Consider the following 23019-nt stretch of genomic DNA (forward strand, 5'->3'; position numbering starts at 1 on the left):
AAGACCCGGAGGCTTGCATGGGCCAAGAGTGGTGAGGGACCAGCCCCTGAGTGGGCTGGTGCGCCTCCCACAAGGCCCAAGGGGCAGCTAGGAGAAAAAAAGGGGGGAAACCCTAGGCTTAGATGGGCCTAAGGCCCACCCTAGGGGGCGCCTCCCTCTCTCCCCTCTTGGCCACCTCCCCTTTCCCATCTAGGGCTGTCGCCCCCCCTAGGGGTGGGAACCCTAGAGGGGGCGCACCCTCCTCCCTCTCCCCTATATATAGTGAGGCCTAGGGCTGCCCATAACACACGATTCGATCTCCCCGTTGGTGCAGCCCTGCCTCTCTCTTCCTCCTCTCCCGTGGTGCTTGGCGAAGCCCTGCAGAATAGCCACGCTCCTCCATCACCACCACGCCGTTGTGCTGCTGCTGGATGGAGACTTCCTCAACCTCTCCCTCTCTCCTTGTTGGATCAAGGCGTGGGAGACGTCACCGGGCTGTACGTGTGTTGAACGCGGAGGTGCCGTCCGTTCGGCACTTGGTCATCGGTGATTTGGATCACGACGAGTACGACTCCATCAACCCCGTTCACTTGAACGCTTCCGCTTAGCGATCTACAAGGGTATGTAGATGCACTCTCCTTCCCCTCGTTGATGGTTTCTCCATAGATAGATCTTGGTGACACGTAGGAAAATTTTGAATTTCTGCTACGTTCCCCAACAGTTTGGGTGCTGTAGCATGTTCATCTTGTCGCATTTAGATGGCTACTTGCTGTAAATCGCAGAACGTGGTCATATTTGAATTGCTTGTCATTTCCAAACCGTAACTCCGATTCCGGTGTTCTTTATATAGTTTTCAAGCGATTTCATCTCATCTTTCCAGTGGCACACTTGGATTTCCAAGTTGAGGCCAGGTTCATGCATTCCTTGTCAAATCTTGCATATGCATCACATTTTGCATCCCGCATAGCATACCATCTTTGCATCATATTGTTTGAGCCTTGCACGTGGTTGATTGTGTCCTTGTTGCTTGTTTGTCTTGTTTGGGTAGAGCCGGGAGACGAGTTCGCTAACGAGGAGCCCGTTGAGTTTGCTTTCGAGGATCCAGTCAACTCTGACAACTTTGCAGGCAAGATGATCATACCCTCGAAATCACTACTATCTTTGCTTTGCTAGATGCTCGCTCTTTTGCTATTCCAATGCTATGATGCCTACCACTTGCTTTGAAGCCTCCCAAATTGCCATGTTCAGCCTCTAACCCACCATGTCCTAGCAAACTGTTGATTGGCTATGTTACCGCTTTGCTCAGCCCCTCTTATAGCGTTGCTAGTTGCAGGTGAAGATTGGAGACCGTTCCTTGTTTGGAACATTATTTACTTGTTGGGATATCATTATATTGCCATGTTATCTTAATGCATCTATATACTTGGTAAAGGATGGAAGGCTCGGCCTCTCGCCTAGTGTTTTGTTCCACTCTTGCCGCCCTAGTTTCCATCATATCGGTGTTATGTTCCCGGATTTTGTGTTCCTTACGCGGTTGGGTTATAATGGGAACCCCTTGATAGTTTGCCTTGATTAAAGCTTTTCCAGCAATGCCCAACCTTGGTTTTACCATTTGCCACCTAGCCTCTTTTTCCCTTGGGTTTTCGGAGCCCGAGGGTCATCTTATTTAAAACCCCCCGGGCCAGTGCTCCTCTGAGTGTTGGTCCAACCTAGAGCCCCTTGCAGCGCCACCTCGGGGAAACTCGACAGCTGGTTTTAGTTGTACGGATTGCTTATCCGATTGTGCCCTGAGAACGAGATATGTGCAGCTCCTATCGGGATTTGTCGGCACATTCGGGCGGTGTTGCTGGATTTGTTTTAACCTGTCGGAGTGTCTTGAAGAACTGAGGTAACGAGTCTGATCGGAACGTCTCGGGAGAAGGTCTATTCCTTCGTTGACCGTGAGAGCTTGTCATGGGCTAAGTTGGGACTTCCCTACAGGGATTTGAACTTTCGAAAGCCATGCCCGCGGTTATGGGCAGATGGGAATTTGTTAATGTCCGGTTGTAGATAACTTGAACCTTAACTTAATTAAAATGAATCAACTGTGTGAGTTACCGTGATGGTCTCTTCTCGGCGGAGTCCGGGAAGCGAACACGGTGTTGGAGTAATGCTTGCCGCAGGATGCCCTCTAGTTATTCGTTCGCGCGTTGCCTCCTCTTCTCGCTCTCTTTTGCGAATAGGATAGCCACCATATATGCTAGTCGCTTGCTGCAGCTCCACATATTTACCTTGCCTTACCTATAAGCTTAAATAGTCTTGATCGCGAGGGTGCGAGATTGCCGAGTCCCTGTGGCTCACAGATTAATATTAAACTAGATGCAGGGCCTGATGATTCCGCTCTAGGTGACGCGCTTGAGCTCAAGTGGGAGTTCGACGAGGACTCTCAACGATACTACGTGTCTTTCCCTGATGATCAGTAGTGGTGCCCAGTTGGGGGTGATCGGGACCGTGTGGCATGTTGGGTTATCTTTTATTTTGGCGCCATAGTCGGGCCATGAGTGTTTGGATGATGTAATGTTATTTATGTACTTTGTGTGACGTGGCGAGTGTAAGACAACTATGTATCTTCTCCTTTTATTATCTATATTGCATGGGATGTTGTGATGATTGCCTAACTTGTGACATTGCTTTCAATGCGGTTATGTCTCTAAGTCGTGCCTCGACACGTGGGAGCTATAGCCGCATCGAGGGCGTTACACCATGCCTTCTTCCTTCTCCTGCTTCCCATCCTCAAGCTCCAGCACTCAAGCTTCAATTTTTCCCACCGCCACAAACCTCACCAGCCATGTCTGGTTCTCGAAGGGCAAGTGGGAGGCCTCCTCCGTCACGGAGAAGGACATCAAGGAGCTCCGGGAGGCGGGGTACCGTGTCTGCAGAAATCACACACAGGCTCGCTGCCAAGAAGCAGGTCATCCCAACCCCGGAGCCCGGCGAAAGGGTTGTGTTCATCCCTCACTTCCTCCATAGACTAGGGTTTCCCCTCCACCCCTTTGTCCACGACCTCATGTTCTACTACGGGCTAGACTTCCATGATCTAGCGCCAAATTCTATCCTCAACATCTAGGCATTTATCTTCATGTGCAAGGCGCTACTCCGCATCCCCCACACTTCGGCCTATGGCTAAAAGTCTTTAATGTGAAGCCAAAGGTGGTCGACGGGTAGCACGTGGACTACGGCGGTGCCATGGTGAGTAAGATCCCCAACACCACTCAGCCTAAAGGGGCCTTCGTGGAGACCGTCAAGGTGTGGCAGCATGAGTGGTTCTATATCACCGAACCACGCGACGCTAGATGGGCGGCCTCTCCTGAGTTTAGATCCGGACCCCCTATGCGGCTCGTGTTGGGGAACGCAGTAATTTCAAAAAAATTCCTACGCACACGCAAGATCATGGTGATGTATAGCAACCAGAGGGGAGATTATCGTCTACGTACCCTCGTAGACCGTAAGCGGAAGCGTTATGACAATGCGGTTGATGTAGTCATACGCCTTCACGATCGACCGATCAAGCACCGAAGGTACGGCACCTCCGTGATCTGCACACGTTCGGCTCGGTGACGTCCCGCGAACTCATGATCCAGCAGAGCTTCGAGGGAGAGTTTCGTCAGCACGGCGGCGTGATGACGGTGATGATGCTGCTACCAAAACAGGGCTTCGCCTAAGCACCGCTACAATATAACCGAGGTGGATTATGGTGGAGAGGGGCACCGCACACGGCTAAAAGATCAATGATCAACTTGTGTGTCTATGGGGTGCCCCCCCGTATATAAAGGAGTGGAGGAGGGGGAGGGCCGGCCCTCTCTATGGCGTGCCCTAGGGGTGTCCTACTCCCTCCGAGAGTAGGATTCCCCCTTTCAAGTAGGAGTAGGAGAGGAAGGAAGGAGGAGACAGGGAGGGAGGAAAGGGGGCCCGGCCCCCCTCCCAATTCGGATTGGGCTTGGGGGTGCGCCTCCCTCTTTTCCCTTCCCTCTCCTCTATTCCACTAAGGCCCAATAAGGCCCATATACTCACCGGGGGGTTCCGGTAACCTCCCGGTACTCCGAAAAAATGCCCGAACCACTCGGAACCATTCTGATGTCCAAACATAGGCTTCCAATATATCGATCTTTACGTCTCGACCATTTCGAGACTCCTCATCATGTCCGTGATCAAATCCGGGACTCTGAACTACCTTCGGTACATCAAAACACATAAACTCATAATACCGATCGTCACCGGACGTTAAGCATGCGGACCCTATGGGTTTGAGAACTATGTAGACATGACCGAGACATGTCTCCGATCAATAACCAATAGCGAAACGTGGATGCTCATATTGGCTCCTACATATTCTATGAAGATCTTTATCGGTCAAACCGCATAACGGTATATGTTGTTCCCTTTGTCATCAGTATGTTACTTGCCCGAGATTCGATCGTCGATATCTCAATACCTAGTTCAATCTCATTACTGGCAAGTCTCTTTACTCGTTCCGTAATGCTACATCCCGTAACTAACTCATTTGCTACATTGCTTTCAAGGCTTATTGTGATGTACATTACCGAGAGGGCCCAGAGATACCTCTCAGATAATCGAAGTGACAAATCCTAATCTTGATCCATGCCAATTCAACAAACACCATGGGAGACACCTATAGAGCACCTTTATAATCACCCAGTTACGTTATGATGTTTGGTAGCACACAAAGTGTTCCTCCGGTATTCGGGAGTTGCATGATCTCACCGTAATAGGAACATGTATAGTTATGGAGAAAGCAATAGCAACAAACTAAATGATCATCGTGCTAAGCAAACGGATAGGTTAAGTCAATCACATCATTCTCTAATGATGTGATCCTGTTAATCAAATGACAACTCATGTCTATGGTTAGGAAACATAACCATCATTGATTCAACGAGCTAGTCAAGTAGAGGCAAACTAGTGACACTTTGTTTGTCTATGTATTCACACATGTACTAAGTTTCTGGTTAATACAATTCTAGCATGAATAATAAACATTTATGATGATATAACGAAATATAGATAACAACTTTATTATTGCCTCTAGGGCATATTTCCTTCAGTCTCCCACTTGCACTAGAGTCAATAATCTAGATTACACTGTAATGATTCTAACACCCATGGAGTCTTGGTGCTGATCATATTTTGCTCATGAGAGAGGCTTAGTCAACGGGTCTGCAACATTCAGATCCGTATGTATCTTGCAAATCTGTATGTCTCCCTCCTTGACTTGATCGCGGATGGAATTGAAGCGTCTCTTGATGTGCTTGGTTCTCTTGTGAAATCTAGATTCCTTTGCCAAGGCAATTACACCAGTATTGTCACAAAAGATTTTCATTGGACCCGATGCACTAGGTATGACACTTAGATCGGATATGAACTCCTTCATCCAGACTCCTTCATTTGCTGCTACCGAAGCAACTATGTATTTCGCTTCACACATAGATCCCGCCACGACGCTCTGCTTGGAACTGCACCAACTGACAGCTCCTCCATTTATTAAAAACACGTATCCGGTCTATGACTTAGAGTCATCCGGATTAGTGTCAAAGCTTGCATCGACGTAACTGTTTACTACGAGCTCTTTGTCACCTCCATATACGAGAAAGATATCCTTAGTCCTTTTCAGGTATTTCAGGATGTTCTTGACCGCTGTCCAGTGATCCACTCCTGGATTACTTTGGTACCTCCCTGCTAAATTAATAGCAAGGCACACATCAGGTCTGGTACACAACATTGCATACATGATAGAGCCTATGGCCGAAGCATAGGGAACACCTTTCCTTTTCTCTCTATCTTCTGCAGTGGTCGGGCATTGAGTCTGACTCAACTTCACACCTTGTAATAAAGGCAAGAACCCTTTCTTTGCCTGATCCATTTTGAACTTCTTCAAAACTTTATCAAGGTATGTGCTTTGTGAAAGTGCAATTAAGCATCTTGATCTATCTCTATAGATCTTGATGCCCAATATATAAGCAGCTTCACCAAGGTCTTTCATTGAAAAACTCTTATTCAAGTATCCTTTTATGCTATTCAGAAATTCAGTATCATTTCTGATTAACAATATGTCATCTACATATAATATCAGAAATTCTATGGAGCTCCCACTCACTTTCTTGTATATACAGACTTCTCCAAAAGTCTGTATAAAACCATATGCTTTGATCACACTATCAAAGCGTATATTCCAACTCCGAGAGGCTTGCACCAGTCCATAAATGGATCGCTGGAGCTTGCACACTTTGTTAGCACCTTTTGGATCGACAAAACCTCCTGGTTGCATCATATACAACTCTTCTTTAAGATATCCATTAAGGAATGCAGTTTTGACATCCATTTGCCAAATTTCATAATCATTAAATGCGGCAATTGCTAACATGACTCGGACGGACTTAAGCATCGCTACGGGTGAGAAGGTCTCATCGTAGTCAACTCCTTGAACTTGTCGAAAGCCTTTCGTAACAATAAGTAAGAGTGTCATGGTCATGGTCAAGTAACATGACTTCCAGAACAGGATTACCGTACCACTTTGGTGCGGATCTTACTCTGGTTGACCTACGAGGTTTGGTAGTAACTTGATCAGATGTTTCATGATCATCATCATTAGCTTCCTCACTTACTGGTGTACGAATCACTTTAACTGATTTCAGTGATGAACTACTTTCCAATAAGGGAGAAGGTACATTTACCTCATCAAGTTCTACTTTCCACCCACTGATGACCCACAAGTATAGGGGATCTATCGTAGTTCTTTCGATAAGTAAGAGTGTCGAACCCAACGAGCAGCAGAAGGAAATGATAAGCGGTTTCCAGCAAGGTATTCTCTTCAAGTACTGAAATAAGTGGTAACAGATAGTTTTGTGATAGGATAATTTGTAACGAGCAACAAGTAACAAAAGTAAATAAAGTGCAGCAAGGTGGCCCAATCCTTTTTGTAGCAAAGGACAAGCATGGACAAACTCTTATATAGAGAAAAGCGCTCCCGAGGACACATGGGAATATCGTCAAGCTAGTTTTCATCACGTTCATATGATTCGCGTTCGGTACTTTGATAATTTGGTATGTGGGTGGACCGTGCTTGGGTACTGTCCTTACTTGGACAAGCATCCCACTTATGATTAACCTCTATTGCAAGCATTCGCAACTACAACAAAAGTATTAAGGTAAACCTAACCATAGCATGAAACATATGGATCCAAATCAGCCCCTTACGAAGCAACGCATAAACTAGGGTTTAAGCTTCTGTCACTCTAGCAACCCATCATCTACTTATTACTTCCCAATGCCTTCCTCTAGGCCCAAATAATGGTGAAGTGTTATGTAGTCGACGTTCACATAACACCACTAGAGGAGAGACAACATACATCTTATCAAAATATCGAACGAATACCAAATTCACATGACTATTAATAGCAAGACTTCTCCCATGTCCTCAGGAACAAATGTAACTACTCAGAAAGCATATTCATGTTCACAATTAGAGGGGTATTAATATGCATAAAGGATCTGAACATATGATCTTCCACCAAATAAACCAACTAGCATCAACTACAAGGAGTAATTAACACTACTAGCAACCTACTAGTACCAATCCCGGACTTGGAGACAAGAATTGGATACAAGAGATGAACTAGGGTTTTGAGAGGAGATGGTGCTGGTGAAGATGTTGATGGAGATTGCCCTCTCCCGATGAGAGGAACGTTGGTGATGACGATGGCGATGATTTCCCCCTCCCGGAGGGAAGTTTCCCCGACAGAACAGCTCCGCCAGAGCCCTAGATTGGTTCCGCCTTGTGGCGGCAGAGTCTCGTCTGGGAAGATGGCTTATGATTTTTTCCTCATCGAAAGACTTCATATAGCAGAAGATGGCCATCGGAGGGCCACCAGGGGGCCCACGAGGTAGGGGGCGCGCCCAGAGGGGTAGGGCGCGCCCCCACCCTCGTGGGCAGGGTGTGCCCCCCATGGTGAACTTCTCGCGCTCAGTATTTTTTATATATTCTGAAAACGTCTTCCGTGAAGTTTCATGACTTTTGGAGCTGTGCAGAATAGGTCTCTAATATTTGCTCCTTTTTCAGCCCAAAATCCCAGCTGCCAGCATTCTCCCTCTTTATGTAAAGCTTGTAAAATAAGAGAGAATAGGCATAAGTATTGTGACATAATGTGTAATAACAACCCATAATGCAATAAATATCGATATAAAAGCATGATGCAAAATTGACGTATCACCCACTCACTTCTTTCGAGAGAAACTCCTTCTCTAGAAAGGATCCATTCTTAGTAATGGATATCTTGCCTTCGGATATGTAATAGAAGCTGTACCCAACAGTCTCCTTTGGGTATCCTATGAAGACACATTTCTCCGATTTGGGTTCGAGCTTATCAGGTTGAAGCTTTTTCACATAAGCATCGCAGCCCCAAACTTTATGTAACATTCCAAATTTCCAATTTGGAATGTTATACATAGGTCATCATGCATATCATATTTTATTGCATTTTGTTTTGCGATCCTCAAAATTCTAAGCAACTCAAGGACCCACGGAGAGAGTTGGGGATTTCACTGTTTTCATATTTGAATTTTCTCAAATATTGAAAAGTGGATCACTTTGGTTTTATTGTTTTTCCTCTCCAAAAATATTTCATATTAAAAACTATATGAGAGGAGATAATATGACTTCTCCAAAATAGATTAAATATTGGAGGAAAAATATTAAAATCAAATAAATATTTTTTTACTGATTTTATTGCTATTTTATTTGAATTAGAAAAAAATATGCATTTTTCAAAATTGCATTTTAGGCCAATACAATGTTCACTTTATTCTAAATATTCTATTTAGATGGTGAATTTTTTTGGCATTTTTAGATTTTTATTTTATTTTTTAGGATTTTTTCCAGCGGATTCCGTTTTATAAAAATAGTCAACCGACCTAAACGGGCCATGACCGACCCGGTCTCCTGCCGGGCAGGCTTTATAAGCCGCCGCCCGAGGCCGCCGCAGCTCACCAAGCCGCCCCACCGCGCAAATCCTAACCCTAGTGCCGCTGCCGCCGCGCATGCCGGAGCCGCCGCCGCCGTTCACCGGATCCGCCGTTGTTTTTTTCGGTTTAGGTAGAAACCGATCGGTTTTTTTAAAACCCTATATGCAATTTTTTCTCGGTTTAGTTATTTAGTGGATGTCCTTCCGTTTCTTCGTTTTTACAAACGCTTTTCGCCGGTTACGATTAGACAGCGAACGTCCGTTCGTTAATCTTTTCCTTTTATTTCATTTTCGGCCAGGGACCTATCCACGATTATTTTTTTATCGCGGATTAGCCCCTAATATTAAAACACTGGCCGTTTTTTAACCGTTTATCCAAATCCAGTGAAACCAACGCCTTTGCTAAGAAACTTGGGCTTTGTGGCACCGAGTATTTGCCACATGCAAGCAAGTCCTCGATAGCGAGGGTCTCGGATAGGGGTCACTTCATAGAGTGCGTAAAATTGCTGTTTGGGAGCGGTCACCTATTATGCAAAGTAAGGTGATGTCGGTGGGCTAGTACTAACCACACCATATATGTTGTTATGCTCTAGCTAGCCACCACTAGAGAAGTGAGGCCATAGACCTCGCGAGGGTATACAGAACAACATACATACCATCAAATCCCTCACAAAGATAGAGTAATCCACCGCTAAAAGGGGAAAAATGGAAGAAAATGAAACCGAAATGAGTCAAAAAGTGTCTCCCCGTCTCGAACCCCTCTTTCTGTTTAATCAACTTGAACAAGGTTTTTGACAAATTAAAATTTGGTTAAAAGCAGATTTGATTTCAAAGTTCTTTTGGCCGTAGTTTCAGTTCCGTAGCTCCAATTTGATTGATTCTTTTTGCAGATCGAGTCTCTTTAGTTGAGTTTGCAAATCCTAACCCCTCTTTGAGTTTTACCCGTGCATCTTTGCTTTATTGCTTATGTATGCTATTGATTGTTTGCTATAGAATTCCTGGAGTGCGCAGCATGCTACTACGAGTCACTAGGTTTTGCGGATCGTTAGCAAGGCAAGTAACACTTTGATCATATCCCTTACTACCCAGTTTTTATGCATTAGTTTCAACCCCCAAACATTGCATGAGTAGGATCTCTTAACATGTGGGTTTTGGGAAGTAGATGATGAGGTAGAACCTATTGCCCTTTTATTATCAAACCCTTGGGAGTTACTTCTATGTTATGCTTATATCGCCATGCTATGCTCGTAGACGTGGATTGCGTTTGAGAGTATCCATGACAGATGTGAGATTGTTAATTAATGGTTAACTTAAGGTGGCTACTTAAACACACATCTAGGTGGATTGGTTGGGGGCACCTGGAGAATCCAGTGTTGTCCTAGGATATCCCGGAGTACCCGTGTGATCATCCTATGGTTCGCCACCTAGGCTCAAAGGGATCATAAGATTGTTCATGCTAGAAACTTCCGTGTGCAGCCACAAGCTATTATGGGCTCTAGCATAGTGGAGTAAGTTGCATGACCTCTTCTAGTGGTAGGCTACCAGATGTAAGGGATGTAGGTTGGTACTGTCTACCCGGGGTTAGAGTTAATACTTCTGAAAAACTGTGTCTCGGTCATCCATTTCTCAAACACCATGTAGTGCGGGAAATCCAACAGAGGAGATCGAGTCTTGTGGGGAAAAGTATGCAAACCTCTATAGAGTGTACAAACAAATCATGGTTAGCCGTGTCCCCGGTTATGGACATCTTGAGTATCTGGATCTTGGATTTTCATATTTATCTCATCACTCTAATACTTAATTTGTTGGGTTTTTAATTACTTTCTAATTGGGATTGAGTTGGAGGAACCTTCTCAATGTTTAACAACTACCATGGATGTTAAATAATATATATTCCTTTGTTGTAGGAAAAAATTGGCTTTTCGCAAAAACATTATACCCATAGAGCCTTCACCAGCCATATATGCATGTAGTGATAGCATTTACCTGTTCATTGCTCTACTATGTTATATTGCCAGCATATTCCATGTGCTGGCCCGTTTTCGGGCTGCAACATATCATGTTGCAGACTTTTCAGACGAAGAGTAAGGTGCGCTAGGTCGTTTGTCATGCACTTAGCTATGCGGTTGGAGTTGATGGACTCACTTTATCTTCCAAGCCTTCCGCTATTATCTTATTTAGATGGCCTTAAGCCATTTTATTGTACTAAGTTCTCTTTTGAGACTATCGATGTAATAAGTGTGTGATTGCTACTCTGTTATAAATCTTTTGAGTACTATGTGTGTCAACATTACCAATCCAGGGATGACACGTATGCACAGAGACTTGACCATCTGAGGTCGGGTCGCTACACTTTAAGAAACATCAACTTGGGTTTCTTCCCAAACCACAGTTTATAAGGTGTCGTCTCAATGGATTCAGATGGTTCCCTATTTAACGTGAATGCAGCTGTCTCTAAAGCGTAACCCCAAAACGATAGCGGTAAATTAGTGAGAGGCATCATAGATCGCACCATATCTAGTAAAGTACAATTACGATGTTCGGACACACCATTATGCTGTGGTGTTCGAGGTGGCGTGAGTTGCGAAACTATTCCGCATTGTTCCAAATGAAGTTCAAACTCATAACTCAAATATTCGCCTCCACGATCAGATTGTAGAAACTTGATTTTCTTGTTATGATGATTTTCCACTTCATTCTGAAATTCTTTGAACTTTTCAAATGTTTTAGACTTATGTTTCATTAAGTAGATATACCCATATCTGCTCAAATCATCTATGAAAGTGAGAAAATAACGATATACGTCACGAGCTTCAATGTTCATTGGACCACATACATCAGTATGTATGATTTCCAATAACTCTGTTGCTCGCGCCATCGTTCCGGACAACGGAGTTTTAGTCATCTTGCCCGTGAGGCATGGTTCGCAAGTACCAAGTGATTCATAATCTAGTGATTCCAGAAGACCATCAGAATGGAGTTTCTTCATGCGCTTTACACCAATATGACCTAAATGGTAGTGCCACAAATATATTGCACTATCATTATCAACTCTGCATCTTTTGGCTTCAATACTATGAACATGTGTATCACTACTATCAAGATTTATTAAAAATAGACCACTCATCAGGGGTTCGTGACCATAAAATATATTACTCATATAAATAGAACAACCATTATTCTCTGATTTAAATGAATAACTGTCTCGCATCAAACAGGATCCAGATATAATGTTCATGCTCAATGCTGGCACCAAATAACAATTATTTAGGTCTAATACTATCCTGAAGGTAGATGTAGAGGTAGCGTGATGACGGTGATCACATCGACTTTGGAACCATTTCCCACGCGCATTGTCACCTCGTCCTTAGCCAATCTTTGCTTAATCCATAGCCCCTGTTTCAAGTTGCAAATGTTAGAAACTGAACCAGTATCAAATACCCAGGCACTATTGCGAGCATTAGTAAGGTACACATCAATAACATGTATATCAAATATACCTTTCACTTTGCCATCCTTTCTCTCCGCCAAATACTTGGGGCAGTTCCGCTTCTAGTGACCAGTTCCTTTGCAGTAGAAACACTAAGTCTTAGGCTTAGGTCCAGACTTGAGTTTCTTCACTTGAGCAGCAACTGGCTTGCTGTTCTTCTTGAAGTTCCCCTGCTTCCCTTTACCCTTTTTCTTGAAACGGGTGATCTTGTTGATCATCAACACTTGATGTTACTTCTTGATTTCTACCTCCGCAGCCTTTAGCATTGCGAAGAGCTCGGGAATTGTCTTATCCATCCCCTTGCATATTATAGTTCATCATGAAGCTCTTGTAGCTTGGTGACAGTGATTGAAGAAATCTGTCAATGACACTATCATCAGGAAGATTAACTCCCAGTTGAGTCAAGTGGTTGTGGTACCCAGACATTCTGAGTATATGTTCACTGACAAAACTATTCTCCTCCATCTTGCAGTTGTAGAACCTACTGGAGAGTTCATATCTCTCAATTCAGGCATTTGCTTGAAATATTAACTTCAACTCCTGGAACATCTCATATGCTCCATGATGTTCAAAACGTCGTTGAACTCCCGGTTCTAAGGCGTAAAGCATGGCACACTGAACTATTGAGTAGTCATCAGCTTTGCTCTGCCAGATGTTCATAACATCTGGCATTGCTCCTGCATCAGGTTTGTCACCTAGCGGTGCTTCCAGGACATAATTCTTCTGTGCAGCAATGAGGATAATCCTCAAGTTACGGACCCAGTCCGTGTAATTGCTACCATTATCTTTCAACTTAGCTTTCTCTAGGAACGCATTAAAATTCAACGGAACAACAGCATGGGCCATCTATCTACAGCAACATAGACATGCAAAATACTACCAGGTACTAAGTTCATGATAAATTAAAGTTCAATTAATCAAATTACTTAAGAACTCCCACTTAGATAGACATCTCTCTAATCATCTAAGTGATCACGTGATCCATATCAACTAAACCATGTCCGATCATCACGTGAGATGGAGTAGTTTTCAATGGTGAACATCACTATGTTGATCATAAGTACTATATGATTCACGATCGACCTTTCGGTCTCCAGTGTTCCGAGGCCATATCTGCATATGCTAGGCTTTTCAAGTTTAACCCGAGTATTCTGCGTGTGCAAAACTGGCTTGCACCCGTTGTATGTGAATGTAGAGCTTATCACACCCGATCATCACGTGGTGTCTCAGCACGACGAACTTCAGCAACAGTGCATACTCAGGGAGAACACTTATAGCTTGAAATTTAGTGAGATATCATCTTATAATGCTACCGCTGGACTAAGCAAAATAAGATGCATAAAGGATAAACATCACATGCAATCAATATAAGTGATATGATATGGCCATCATCATCTTGTGCCTTTGATATCCATCTCCAAAGCACCGTCATGATCACCATCGTCACCGGCTTCACACCTTGATCTCCATCGAAGCATCGTTGTCGTCTCGCCAACTATTGCCTCTACGACTATCGCTACCACTTAGTGATAAAGTAAAGCAATTACACGGCGATTGCATTTCATACAATAAAGCGACAACCAAATGGCTCCTGCCAGTTGCCGATAACTGTGTTACAAAACATGATCATCTCATAAAATAAAATTTAGCATCATGTATTGACCATATCACATCACAACATGCCCTGCAAAAACAAGTTAGACGTCCTCTACTTTGTTTTTGCAAGTTTTACGTGGCTGCTACGGGAGCAAGAACCGCTCTTACCTATGCATTAAAAAACACAACGCGATGTAGTGATTGCTTTTTGATCTTCAGAAAGAACCCTTTTTATTGAATCCGATTCAACTAAAGCTGGAGAAACAGACACCCACTAGCCACCTGTGTGCGAAGCATGTCGGTAGAACCAGTCTCGTGTAAGCGTACGCGTAATGTTGGTCTGGGCGCTTCATCCAACAATGCCACTGAATCAAGAATCAACTAGTGATGGCAAGCAATATGTATATACCCACGCCCACAACTCCTTTATGTTCTACTCGTGTATAAACCTGGCTCCGATACCACTGTTGGGGAATGCTGTAATTTCAAAAAAATTCCTACGTACACGCAAGATCATTTTGATGCATATCAACGAGAGGGGAGAGTATCGTCTACGTACCCTCGTAGACCGTAAGCGGAAGCGTTATGAAAACGCGGTTGATGTAGTCGTACGTCTTCACGATCGACCGATCTAGCACCCAAGGTATGGCACCTCCGCGATCTACACACGTTCGGCTCGGTGACGTCCCATGAACTCACGATCCAATAGAGCTTCAAGGGAGAGTTTCGTCAACACGACGACGTGATGACGGTGATGTTGTTGCTACTGGAACAGGGCTTCGCCTAAGCACCGCTACGATATAACCGAGGTGGATTATGGTGGAGGGGGGCACCGCACACAGCTAAAAGATCAATGATCAACTTGTGTGTCTATGGGGTCCCCCTCCCCCGTATATAAAGGAGTGGAGGAGGGGGAAGGCCAGCCCTCTCTATGGCGCGCCATAGGGGAGTCCTACTCCCTCCAGGAGTAGGATTCCCCCCTTCCAAGTAGGAGTAGGAGAGGAAGGAAGGAGGAGACAGGGAGGAAGGAAAGGGGGGCCGCCCCCCCTCCCAATTTAGATTGGGCTTGGGGGCGCGCTGATAACCCACAAGTATAGGGGATCGCAACCGTTTCCGAGGGTAGAGTATTCAACCCAAATTTATTGATTCAACACAAGGGGAGCCAAAGAATACTCTCAAGTATTAGCAGCTGAGTTGTCAATTCAACCACACCTAGAAACTTAATATATGCAGCAAAGTGTTTAGTAGCAAGTAATATGATAGTTGCGATAACGGTAGCAAAAGTAATGTTTTTGGTATTTTGTAGTGATGATAGCAATAGCAATGGAAAAGTAAATAAGTGAAGAACAATATATGGAAAGCTCGTAGGCAATGGATCAGTGATGGAGAATTATGCTGGATGTAGTTCATCATGTAACAATCATAACCTAGGGTGACACAAAACTAGCTCCAATTCATTGATGTAATGTAGGCATGTATTCCGAATATAGTCATATGTGCTTATGGAAAAGAACTTGCATGACATCTTTTGTCCTACCCTCCCGTGGCAGCGGGGTCCTTACGGAAACTAAGGGATATTAAGGCCTCCTTTTAATAGAGTACCGGAACAAAGCATTAACACATAGTGAATATATGAACTCCTCAAACTACAGTCATCACCGGCAAGTATCCTGATTATTGTCACTTCGGGGTTAACGGATCATAACACATAGTAGGTGACTATAGACTTGCAAGATAGGATCAAGAACTCACATATATTGATGAATACATAATAGGTTCAGATCTGAAATCATGGCACTCGGGCCCTAGTGACATACATTAAGCACAGCAAAGTCATAGCAACATCAATCTCAGAACATAGTGGATACTAGGGATCAAACCCTAACAAAACTAACTTGATTACATGATAGATCCCATCCAACCCATCACCGTCCAGCAAGCCTATGATGGAATTACTCACGCACGGCGGTGAGCATCATGAAATTGGTGATGGAGGATGGTTGATGATGACGATGGCGACGGATTCCCCTCTCCGGAGCCCCGAACGTGATGGCTCCGGAGAGGTTTTAGGGCCTGGCGGCGGCTCCGTATCGTAAAACGTGATGAATCCTTCTCTCTTATTTTTTTTCTCCTCGAAACAAGATATATAGAGTTGGAGTTAGAGTCGGAGGAGCTCCAGGGGGCCCACGAGCTAGGGGGGCGCGCCCTAGGGGGGCAGGCGCGCCCCCACCCTCGTGGACAGGTGGTGGGCCCCTTGGCCTTCATCTTTTGTAGGTATTTTTTATATTTTCCAAAAAGTTGCTCCGTGAAGTTTTAGGTCATTCCGAGAACTTTTGTTTGTGCACATAAATAACATCATGGTAATTCTGCTGAAAACAGGGTCAGTCTGGGTTAGTTCCATTCAAATCATGCAAGTTAGAGTCCAAAACAAGGGCAAAAGTGTTTGGAAAAGTAGATACGATGGAGACGTATCACGCGCCTCCCTCTTTTCCCTTCCCTCTCCTCTATTCCACTAAGGCCAATAAGGCCAATATACTCCCCAGGGGGTTTCAGTAACCTCCCGGTACTCCAGAAAAATGCCCAAACCACTCGGAACCATTCCGATGTCCAAACATAGGCTTCCAATATATTGATATTTATGTCTCGACCATTTCGAGACTCCTCGTCATGTCCGTGATCAAATCCGGGACTCCGAAGTACCTTCGGTACATCAAAACACATAAACTTGTAATACCGATCGTCACCGAACGTTAAGCGTGCGGACCCTACGGGTTCGAGAACTATGTAGACATGGCCGAGACATGTCTCCGGTCAATAACCAATAGCGGAACCTGGATGCTCATATTGGCTCATACATATTCTACGAAGATCTTTATCGGTCAAACCGCATAACGGTATACGTTGTTCCCTTTGTCATCGGTATGTTACTTGCCCGAGATTCGATCGTCGGTATCTCAATACCTAGTTCAATCTCGTTACCGGAAAGTCTCTTTACTCATTCCATAATGCTACATCCCGTAACTAGCTTATTAGCTACATTGCTTGCAAGGCTTATTGTGATGTACATTACCGAGAGGGCCCAGAGATACCTCTCCGACAATCGGAGTGACAAATCCTAATCTTGGTCGATGCCAACTCAACAAACACCATCGGAGACGCCTGTAGAGCACCTTTATAATCACCCAGTTACGTTGTGACATTTGGTAGCACACAAAGTGTTCCTCCGGTATCCGGGAGTTGCATGATCTCATAGTCATAAGAACCTGTATAGTTATGGAGAAAGCAATAGCAACAAACTAAACGATCATCGTGCTAAGCTAACGGATGGGTCAAGTCAATCACATCATTCTCTAATGATTTGATCCCATTAATCAAATGACAACTCATGTCTATGGTTAGGAAACATAACCATCATCGATTCAACGAGCTAGTCAAGTATATGCAAACTAGTGACACTTTGTTTGTTTATGTATTCACACATGTACTAAGTTTCTGGTTAATACTATTCTAGCATGAATAATAAACATTTATCATGATATAAGGAAATATAAATAACAACTTTATCATTGCCTCTAGGGCATATTTCCTTCAGCTCGCGTCATGGACCAACAAGGGTTTGGATTGGGGGTTGACCGCGGAAGTGCTGATGCTGCAAAAGCATATCAAAAACATGATAAGCAAGAACACCAGTCTCACTGACGTGATTCAGGTGATGCTCTTCCACCGGATCCTCCCCTCCCAACTCTGGTCTCTCCATATGTGGGAGTTCAATCCGGAAGGTCCCCGGACCCTGCAACGCTTCTTCGGCAAAACGCACGAAGAGATATGGAAGCTGCTCTTCAAGGACCAGAAGACGTGGCCGAACAAAACCGACGACATTGGTCTTGACAACGAGAATCCGGCCACTCCGATAAGTGTATTAGTCCCCAAACATACCCTTGTTCCATAAATCCTTAGGCCTAATGAGTTCTCCGTCCCTCTGACAGGGCTGGATAGCGAAAGCAGAGCGGATCAAGTGTCTGGCTCTGCTGCCTAAAGATTCGGCCATTCCCCAGCTAATGAAGATGCTGGTCCCGGTGCCCTATCAGGCACCAAAAAACAAGGCCAAGAAGAAGGGAAAGGAGACCAAGGACGGCCCCCGCTGCAAGGGTACTTCAGACACGGTGTCCAGGGAGACCGAAATACCCTCCTCCCACGAGGGAGATGAAGATGATGATGAGGAGGAGGCGGAAAGTAACTCTCCCCTCAAGGGGAGTAACAAGAAAAGGGCTGCCTCCACAGACCCGGAGGAGGGGGTGTCCAAGAGGGGGAAGATAACCCTCTCGGATGGTTCAGATTCGGATCCCGAACACATCCCCAAGAGGCGCCCCAGGGCGAAGCACTTGGCTGAATCCTAATAAGTACCAAAGGATTCATTACAAGTATTCGGCCTTCTATGCTTTTAATATAACATGTTATATTGTGTGTATTTCAGCCCTGCCCGCGACCTCCCCAACCCTTCATTATCTGAGGGAAGTCCTCTGCCACATGAGATGGCAGAGAGCGAGACACCTCCGCGAGCCTCTCCGCCTATCGCCACGGATGACACCGAGGTGTTGTCCCGAAGGACCTCTCTAGGCCGCAGAGGGGTGAGCGAGGTTGTCGAGAACATGGGGGTGCAACCCCCCTGGAGACCGACTATAGGGGCCCTGACCAGTCCGGCCCCCAGCCGAACACTATCTTGAAGACCCATGTGGCTCGAGAATCGAGCGAGCAACCCCCATCGAAGGAGGGGGGCGTCGGCTCTGATGGTGACCTCCACCAATCTGGAGGCACCGAATACTTTGGTGGAGGCACTACAACGTGCCGCCATTGTGGAGGAGCACCGCACCCTGATGGGTGTGGTGGTTGAGAAGGCTCAGTCCGCAAAGAGCGGGCTGGATGAAGCCTTCACCAGCCTGCTGATACGTCTCCAATGTATCTATAATTTTTGATTGTTCCATGCTATTATATTATCTGTTTTGGATGTTTAATGGGATTTAATATGCACTTTTATATTATTTTTGGGACTAACCTATTAATCGGAGGCCCAGTGCGAGTTCATGTTTTTTTCCTATTTCAGTGTTTCGCAAAAAAAGGAATATAAAACGGAATCCAAACGGAATGAAACCTTCGCGAGGATCTTTTTTTGGAACAAACGCAGTCCAGTAGACTTGGAGTGGAGGTCAAGGGAGCAACGAGGTGGCCACGAGGCAAGAGGGCACGCCCAGGGGGGTAGGCACACCCCCACCCTCATGGGCCCCTCATAGCTCCACCGACCTACTTCTTTTGCCAATATATACTCTTATACCCTGAAAACATCTAGGGGAGCCACGAAACACTTTTGCCACCGCCACAATCTTCTGTACCCGTGAGATCCTATCTTGGGGCCTTTTCCGACGATCTGCCGAAGGGGGATCCGATGATGTGTGAGTAGTTTACCACAGACCTTCAGGTACATAGTTATTAGCTAGATGGCTTCTTCTCTCTCTTTGGATCTCAATACAAAGTTCTCCTCGATGTTCTTGGAGATCTATTCGATGTAATTCTTTTGCGGTGCGTTTGTCGAGATCCGATGAATTGTGGGTTTATGATCAAGATTATCTATGAACAATATTTGATTCTTCTCTTAATTCTAATATGCATGATTTGATATCTTTGCAAGTCTCTTTGAATAATCAGTTTGGTTTGGCCTACTAGATTGATCTTTCTTGTAATGGGAGAAGTGCTTAACTTTGGGTTGAATCTTGCGGTGTCCTTTCCCAGTGACAGTAGGGGCAACAAGGCACGTATTGTATTGTTGCCATCAAGGATAAAAAGATGGGGTTTATATCATATTGCTTGATTTTATCCCTCTACATCATGTGATCTTGCCTAATGTGTTACTCTGTTCTTATGAACTTAATACTCTAGATGCATGCTGGATAGCGGTCGATGTGTGGAGTAATAGTAGTAGATGCAGAATCGTTTTGGTCTACTTGACACGGACGTGATGCCAGTGTTCATGATCATGCCTAGATATTCTCATAACTACGCGCTTTTCTATCAATTGCTCGACAGTAATTTGTTCACCCATCGTAATATATGCTATCATGAGTGAAACATATGGCCCCCGGGTCTACTTCATATCATATAAGTTTCCAATCTACAATTATTTTTACTGTTTATTTTGCAATACTTATTTTCCAATCTATACAACAAAAATACCAAAAATATTTATCTTATTATCTCTATCAGCTCACTTTTGCAAGTGGCCGTGAAGGGATTGATGAAGGAAATATGCCTTGGAGGCAATAATAAAGTTATTATTTATTTCCTTATATCATGATAAATGTTTATTATTCATGCTAGAATTGTATTAACCGGAAACATAATACTTGTGTGAATACATAGACAAACAGAGTGTCACTAGTATGCCTCTACTTGACTAGCTCGTTGATCAAAGATGGTTATGTTTCCTAGCCATTGACATGACTTGTCATTTGATTAACGGGATCACATCATTAGGAGAATGATGTGATTGACATGACCCATTCCGTTAGCTTAGCACTTGATCGTTTAGTTTGTTGCTATTGCTTTCTTCATGACTTATACATGTTCCTATGACTATGAGATTATGCAAATCCTGTTTATCGGAGGAACACTTTGTGTGCCACCAAACGTCACAACATAACTGGGTGATTATAAAGGTGCTCTACAGGTGTCTCCGAAGGTACTTGTTGGGTTGGCGTATTTCGAGATTAGGATTTGTCACTCCGATTGTCGGAGAGGTATCTCTGGGCCCACTCGGTAATGCACATCACTATAAGCCTTGCAAGCATTGCAACTAATGAGTTAGTTGCGGGATGATGTATTACGGAACGAGTAAAGAGACTTTCCGGTAACGAGATTGAACTAGGTATTGAGATACCGACGATCGAATCTCGGGCAAGTAACGTACCGATGACAAAGGGAACAACGTATGTTGTTATGCGGTCTGATCGATAAAGATCTTCGTAGAATATGTAGGAGCCAATATGGGCATCCAGGTCCCGCTATTGGTTATTGACCAGAGAGGTGTCTCGGTCATGTCTACATAGTTCTCGAACCCGTAGGGTTCGCACGCTTAACACTCGTTGACGATATAGTACTATGAGTTATGTATGTTGGTGACCGAATGTTGTTCGCGGTTCCGGATAAGATCATGAACATGACGAGGAACTCAAGAATGGTCCGGAGATAAAGATTGATATATGGGATAATAGTGTTTGGACTCCGGAAGAGTTCCGGAATTCACCGGAAGGGGTTCTGGATGTTTCCCGAAATGTTTGGGTACGAGAACGATTATTTGGGCCAAAGGGAAAGCCCACAAGGTTTTTGGAAAGCGCAAAAGGAAGTTTTGTGGAGTCTAGGGGCCAGACGCTAGGGTCCCTGGCGTCTGGGTCTAGACGCCGGGAACCCTGGCGTCTGGCCCTGGAGTCCGAGAAGGACTCTCGCCTTTCGGGTGAAATCGACTTTGTGGAGGCTTTTACTCCAAGTTTTGACCCCAAGGCTCAACATATAAATAGAGGGGTAGGGCTAGCACCTAAGACACATCAAGAAACACCAAGCCGTGTGCCGGAAACCCCGTCCCCTCTAGTTTATCCTCCGTCATAGTTTTCGTAGTGCTTATGCGAAGCCCTACGGAGATTGTTCTTCACCAACACCGTCACCACGCCGTCGTGCTGCCGGAACTCATCTACTACTTGGCCCCCCTTGCTGGATCGAGAAGGTGAGGACGTCACCGAGCCGAACGTGTGCAGAACTCGAAGGTCCCATGCTTTCGGTATTTGGATCGGTCGGATTGTGAAGACGTACGACTACATCAACTGCGTTGATATAATGCTTCTGCGAATGGTCTACAAGGGTATGTAGACAACACTCTCCCCTCTCGTTGCTATGCATCACCATGATCCTGCGTGTGCGTAGGAATTTTTTGAAATTACTATGTTCCCCAACAGTGGCATCCGAGCCAGGTTTTATGCGTAGATGTCATATGCATGAGTAGAACACAAGTGAGTTGTGGGCGATATAAGTCTTACTGTTTACCAGCTTGCCATACTTTGGTTCGGTGGTATTGTTGGATGAAGCGGCCCGGACCGACATTACGCGTACTCTTACGCGAGACTGGTTCTACCGACATGCTTTGCACACAGGTGGCTGGCGGGTGTCGGTTTCTCCAACTTTAGTTGAACCGAGTGTGGCTACACACGGTCCTTGCAAAGGTTAAAACAACACCAACTTGACGAACTATCGTTGTGGTTTTGATGCGTAGGTCAGAACGGTTCTTGCTAAGCCCACTAGCAGCCACCTAAAACTTGCAACAACAAAGTAGAGGACGTCTAACTTGTTTTTGCAGGGCATGTTGTGATGTGATATGGTCAAGACATGATGCTAAATTTTATTGTATGAGATGATCATGATTTGTAACCGAGTTATCGGCAACTAGTAGGAGCCATATGGTTGTCGCTTTATTGTATGCAATGCAATCGCCGTGTAATGCTTTACTTTATCACTAAGTGGTAGCGATGAGATTGGCGAGACAACAACGATGCTACGATGGAGATCAAGGTGTCGCGCCGGTGACGATGGTGATCATGACGGTGCTTCGGATATGGAGATCACAAGCACGAGATGATGATGACCATATCATATCACTTATATTGATTGCATGTGATGTTTATCTTTTATGTATCTTATATTGCTTTGATTGACGGTAGCATTATAAGATGATCTCTCACTGAATATCAAGATAAAAGTGTTCTCCCTGAGTATGGACCGTTGCCAAAGTTCGTCGTGCCCAGACACCATGTGATGATCGGGTGTGATAAGCTCTACGTCCATCTACAACGGGTGCAAGCCAGTTTTGCACACGTAGAATACTCAGGTTAAACTTGACGAGCC

The sequence above is a fragment of the Triticum aestivum genome, chromosome 5A (assembly GCF_018294505.1).
Source record: "Triticum aestivum cultivar Chinese Spring chromosome 5A, IWGSC CS RefSeq v2.1, whole genome shotgun sequence".
Lineage (NCBI taxonomy): Eukaryota > Viridiplantae > Streptophyta > Magnoliopsida > Poales > Poaceae > Triticum > Triticum aestivum.